Raw genomic sequence first — 6394 nt, forward strand, 5'->3', positions numbered from 1 at the left:
TTGCAAACCTGGGAGGGAACGCACCCCGCGTAGTCCTCCTCCTGCTACTCCTCCTCCGCCCTCCTCCCTCCCGGTCTCTCTGGCCGTCTGTCTGTCTCTCTGACTGTCTCTATTTCTCGTTCTCTCTGCCTTTCTCTGCTCTCCGAGCTGGGTGGGAAAAGGAAATGAGGACAGAAAGCAGACGCTGGCTTTGGGTGGTGGTAGCTGGATTCCCTCTCTCCCTCCCTCCTCCTCCTCCCCTCCCTCCTCCTGCCTTCTGCTCTCTCTGCTGCGAGCGGGGCTGAGCGCAGCCTGGCGGGTGGCTCGCTCTGCCTGCCCGCCTGCCCGCCCGCCTGTCTGTCTGTCTGGTCTGCCTCGCTCGCTCCCTCCCTCCGTCTCTCGCCCTCGCCCTGCCTGCCTCCCTGCCTGCCTCTCCGTCTCCGCTGCCGCCGCCGCTGCCTCTGCGAGCTCGCCTTACCTTCGCAGCTCACCATCCGGAACCCCAGGGGGGAGCGCGCGCGCGGCACGCCGGGACTTGTAGTCCCCGCCCCGGCCGCTCGGCGCGCCGGGCGGGCGGGGCCGCACCGGCTTCCCCGACGGCGCGGACCAGAGCCTGCCCGGGACCCTGCGCCCCGGACCCTCGGTGGGGACGTGTCCTCATTTACCAGGGGGTACAGGTTCTCCCCAAAGATTAGGAATGTTTCCCATGTTCCTGTTGCCTTGTGGGGAGCTCTGCCTCGAGCAGAGGTTGAGGGTGGGAGCGAAGGGGCGGAGTCTAAGAATGGAAAGAGGGTCGAATAGGGAAATCAAGGAATTAGCCAAAGGACCTGCGACCTTCTGGGGCGTCCCAATTAAATGCGAGAGGAAGAGGGGAGGACCGGCTCTCTGAATCTGGAGACCGTCTCCCTTTCTGAAATTCCCTTTCTGAAAATATTCCCCTCTGAGTAAACAACAAGAGCATATGGAGAGAGGGTTACTCCAGAAACCTCAGAAACCCACCAGGGCTTTCTCCTCACTCAGTAACACCCCCTGCAACCCATCTCAAGCTCCGAGCTCTGGGTTTAGCTTCTCCAACGCCTAGTTTTCCTAGAAGTCCAAGGGTGGTGAGGGCATAAAAGTTCTGGATATCTACAGATAGCACACGAACACCCGCTTCCTGAATTCGACTGATCATTTTCATTGTGTCAAGAAGCAAGATTAAAATTGAACAGTTGAGAGCTCCTGCTGAGGCCAGGGAGCTGGGCTCAGCACTTTCACCTACCTCCTCCTCAGGTCACATCTGCTATCCAGCCCCTAGCTCTGGCCCCCTGCCTGGCCTATCCCCACAGATGGGAATGTGCCCTGCCAGTGCCTGGTTACTGAGAGGCGGTAGCTGGACAGCCCAGGCAGGAAAATGGCTGCTGCTGCCATTTACTGAATACCACAGGGCCCTTGAATCCTGCAAAAAACTGGTGAAATGGTCTGTTATCCTTTGCATTTTAGAGATGAAGACACCAAGGTCCAGATCCCCCAATCTGGAAGTGGGAGAGCCCAGCCAGATCAGGGTTTGGCTGATTCCAAAGCTCACTATTTAACCTCTGGGCCATAGCAGGGAGGTATGACTTCCCAGGTCTCTGTCTGACCTTCACTTCCAGTGCCTGTGTGTCCTCCCTTGGCACTTTAATTCTACAAATGTTGACTGAGGTATGCAGGGCTCACTGGGGACACAAGGATGAATAATGCATGATTGCTGTCCTGTCCTGGGTATCTAACAACACCAGCCCTGACTGGTCCTGCACTAGCCCCAATTCATGTGTGTCTGACATTCCTTTGCCCCGTGTCTGTTAGCTTTGTCTGCCTTGCTCCACGTCTGAAGTTTCTCCAGAAGTGCCTTTGTCCTTGGCCCACCTGTTTCTGACTCTTCCTTTGGCCTTGCAGTGATGGCCATGACAAAGGCAGGTGGTGGTGGCATTTCTCCAACTGCAGCTTCCTGTCACCACCTTCCCCACACCTCTACCTTTCCTAAATCCCCCTGCTAGGACAGTCTGGAACCCCCAGAGGGCAAAAGAGAAGAGGTTCTGGGGGGCACTCTACTGGCCTTTTTTGGGGGGGGGAACACAGCAGCAATGGGAGAAGTCTAGGCTTCTAAATAGTACACCTATTGATCTGGCATCCTGGGGCCACTGGCATGGGAGTAGGTTCTCCTTGCAGGCAAGGTTTGAGTTCAAAGATTTATTCATTGAATGGGAAGTATTATGAGGTCAGTGGTTAAAGTCGTTAGGGGCCCTTTCAGCTCCTAAGTCTGAGTCTAAAGTTAACACAAACAGATGAGGCTTTGGCATCTTGCCCTAGCTGGTCCCCCATGGGAAAGACTTTAGCACTGGGGAAGGTGGAAGAGGCCCAGGTTTTCTTTTACACCCCCCACTAAGACACACATCCTTACCCATTAGGCTTTGCCCCTGGCCATGAAGAGCCCACCCAGTCTGAGTCAAGTTTCAGGATGGAGTTGGGTGGAGTAATACAGGATGGCTTAGGGGAGACAGGGAGCCCCAGGTAGAATCAGATGTAGAGTTTGGGAAAGGCATAGGAGGGGAGAGGCTAAGCGATGAAGTGCAGAGAACAAGGTGAGGCGGGCCCATGGCTCCATGACTGGGAGGGGAATGAAGATAAGTAATGTTTTCCAAGCATGCCCCTCTCACCTCAGGCTGCGTTAGCTGCCCCCTCCCCAGAGAGTGTGGGTGCTATTGCCCCCAAGGTGTTGGGCATCATTGGAACTAAAGCATTAAAGGGTTTCCAAGTCATTTGGGTGCTGGTCTTTCTCTTGGAGCCTCACCAAATTGTGTTGAGTTGGGTGGGGGGTCTCGCCAGACAAACTCAAGCAGCCTTCCTGTGGGCTTCTGCTGCCACCTAGTGTCTAATCTCCATGTCTGCTTCAGCGGTTGTAGTCCAAAACAAGGCTACCCTGTCCTTAAAAATGGTGTTGGGGTTACCACAGGCTGGGCAGGTAGTTGTAAGCTCCCCTACAGAGCAAGTTTGAAGGAGGGAAAGAAGAGGCTGCATCATCTCTTTCTGTAAGCAGAAGGTTGTCTAGCTAGATTATGGGATGCAAAGGTGAGAATCTGGAGAGAAAGTTGTGGGTCCTAGGGGTTTGGAGCCCATGTGGAATAGAGACCAGACAGGCTTGGTTCTGGTTCTGCTTTTACTTGTGTGTCCTTAACCTGAGTCACAGGTTCCACATGTGTAAAATAGAGGAGTATCCATTCCCTGTGTTACAGGCAGAGCTTTACTGAGCACATGGATGTGAAAGCACTTTGAAAACTGGTAAGGGCATGCTGAGGGATTATCAAGTCATGCTAATAATAATGACAGTAAACTGAGAGATCACAGAAGTCTAGAGCTAGGCCCCTGGGGCTCAGGGGAAGGGCAGAGTAAAGTGGGCCTTGAGTAGGGACAGGAGCTGCCTTCCTGACTACAGAGGTCCTAGGGCTGGTCCCCCTCCTGGAGCTTCCTCAGGGAAGATGTGGTTTGCTAGAGAGCAGTTCAGCCTAGCCCACAGAAGGGGAAACTGAGGCCAAAAGAGGTTGAGCGCCTGTCCTAAGTCATTGAGTTACAGATCCCAATCAAAAGGCCCATTGGACTGGAGCCATTATGGCCTTGGTTTTCCCCTTGTCTGGTTGGGAACAGCTTGGAGCTGAGACCCAAGAGACCATGGAAGCAGGAAGCCCCCCCACATTGTGGTACAGTGGGAACTAAGGCCCCCAGGCCCCCATTATTCCTCCTCCTGGCTGGCCCCTCTCCCTGCCTGCAAGTCCTCCCACATTCCTCCAGGCAACAGGAAACCCCAGCTGCAGCCCAGACTTCAAACAGCTCCTCCCTCTGGGCAGGGGGTGTGGGAGGAGAGGCCAGAGGCCAGAGGGCAAAGGTCAGCTTTGTTCCTGCCGGAGGTGGTGAGGGACCCGGGGGAGACGGGGGGGGGGGGGGGGGGGGGGTGCAGGGTAGGACCCTTGACAGCCACCCTGTGTGTGTGGTGTGTGTGAATTCCTGTGTCTATCAGGGTGTGCATGGTTCTCATTGTTGGTCTGTCTGAGGGTAAATGTGTGTCCTCAATTTCCCTTTGGCTCGGGGACCTTGTCTGTGGGTGCTCAGCCTGGGCCCCCAGTCACCACATTTGGTTCACAAGCCAGCTCAAAGCTGTGTATCTCCTGTGAGTGTAACCTGGTATGGTTTTTTGTGTCCAAGAGCAATGTCTCTCTTCCATCTCTTCCCCTCCCATCCTGCTCACCAGAGGGTTCATTCTAACAAGTGAATCTGACTTTTGATACTTCCTGCTCAAAATCCTTTAGTGGCTTCCCATTGCCCAAAGGTTAGAATCCTAGTCTGAGTGCATAGCAGACAAGACCCATGCCTTCTTGGCTATCTTCATCTTTAGCCACTAACCCCTCTCAAATTTTACACTCCAGTCACACCTGTCTAATTGTAACTCTCTGCACGGTCCCATTTCCTGCCTCTGAGCTCACTTAATTCTGTAGTCTGGAATGCCCTTCTCTTGCTTCTTTACCAAGCAAACTTTTGCTTCTTTTGTAAATCTCTGGTGAAGCAACACATTCACTGAGAAGCCTTCCAGACTTCCTCCTGCCCAATTGAGTTCAGACCCTCCCTGCTCTTCTGTACACCCTGTATTGTCATTTTCTGTGTGTGTGTGTGTGTGTGTGTGTGTGTGTGTGTGTGTAATGGATGGGGGGGGTCTGAAGTGGACACCTCAGTACTGGAACAGTAGGATCCAGGACAGCTTCACCTCCAACAGGTCCTATGACCCCCAGATGTCTTCTGACTTCTTCACAACTCAGGGGCCATACCCCTTGGTTTCTGACCCTCCTTCCCCTTGACTTGACCTTCCAACCTTCTTCTTCCATGCCTCATCTGCATCCTCAACCCTCCCACACATAATTATTTGCACTTGACTGACTTGGCCTTGATCTACCTCTGGGCCTTTGCACATGCTATTCCCTCACTGGGAGATGATCTCACCCTCTGGCTGCTTCATCAAGCAGACTTTTCTTTCACATCCTCCAAGAAGTCTCCCTTGGCTTCCAGACTGACCTTACCCCTAAGTGTTGTAATTGTTTACTGTTCTGCCTCCTGCACAGGACCAGCCTATAGGAGACATCAGTAAATGTGTGCAAAATTAATAAATGACTTGGTTATTTTACAAATACAATCTTCAGCATATATGGGGCTACCCCAGACCCTTATCTGCACCATACCCTCCCTGAGCCTGATTCAGGATTAGCAGTAGATTTTCCCATTGCTGCTCCATCAAATAAAGGACTGTGATACAGAGGGATGCATGAGACTGAAGTCACACAAACCTGGGTTCAGATCCTGACTCTACCATCCAGCTGTATGACTTTGGGCAAGTGTTGTAGCCTCTCAGTCTTTGCTTCCTCTTTTGTAAACTGGGGAAAAAATCACACCACTTCTGCACTGCCTTGTGGTGAGGATCAAATTAGATGATGCATGTGAAATACTCAGCATTAGTCAATTAGGTGTCCTCCTCCCCCACCATGAACTTGGAAATCAAATTGCCCTCTAAGTCTTAAGCCAGTAAAATCCACGCATCACAGAGGAGAAGAGCCAGTGGGGGAGTGAATGAGGCGAGAGATGGTTTTGTAAACGACTGAAGAGTTTTGTGAACGGTGGAAACCGCAATCAAGGTGACCCGCCTGTAATCTCAGGGAGGCAGGACTAGAATGTGATTGAAATTGAGAAAACAGAGGCCTAATCAATTGCATTGTGCTCTATCTGAAGGAAACAGAAGGTTGCACAGAAAAGGGGATATGGGAGAGAATTCATTCATCTGCACCAGAGGGAGACACAGGGAACCAGTCCAAGCTCAGGCAGGTCTGGTCTCTGCTGAGCAGTGAGGGCCTGGTGAATTCCAGGTGGTTCACTGCCCTGCTGGGCCTTCATTTAAACTAAATGGGCATCCAGTTACTGGGCAGAGCCCTGCCAGGCAGACAAGAATATGTTAATCCCAGGAAAAGACTGTAGAGACTAAGAGCAGTAATTTTGTAGTATGAGAACCTGGTTCAAGCCCCTGCTCTGCCACTAATGTCCTATAACCTATTTATTTCACTGTGCCTCAGTTTCTTTATTAGTCATAACAAATGAAGATACAATAGCTTTCTCCTCATAGAGTTCTGTGAGGATTAAATGGCAGCATGTACTTAGCAGGATGCCTGGCATAGAATAATTTGTAACTGGTAGTGACATAGAGAACTAACATGTATTGAGCATCTCATTGCCATTTCAGAGACAAGAAAATTGGGGCTGGGAGAGATTAATAACTTGCAGAAAAGCACACAACTAACAAATGGAGGCAAGATTCATACCAGTCTCTGCCCAGTACATGCCAGAAGGAGCTCCCAGTCAGTGT

The 6394-nt window shown here is 51.9% G+C and overlaps 1 protein-coding gene across 1 annotated transcript in view; it reads right to left on the reverse strand.

Annotated features, from left to right (window-relative positions):
* The window catches only part of AHDC1 (AT-hook DNA binding motif containing 1), a 64137-nt gene extending 63705 nt beyond the window's left edge, over nucleotides 1-432 (reverse strand). The window contains 1 exon segment of the mRNA XM_036914910.2: nucleotides 9-432. The gene's annotated coding sequence lies outside the window, so the exon portion shown is untranslated.
* Between the last annotated feature and the right edge of the window lie 5962 nt (nucleotides 433-6394).

This window comes from Manis pentadactyla, chromosome 4, assembly GCF_030020395.1.
Source record: "Manis pentadactyla isolate mManPen7 chromosome 4, mManPen7.hap1, whole genome shotgun sequence".
Lineage (NCBI taxonomy): Eukaryota > Metazoa > Chordata > Mammalia > Pholidota > Manidae > Manis > Manis pentadactyla.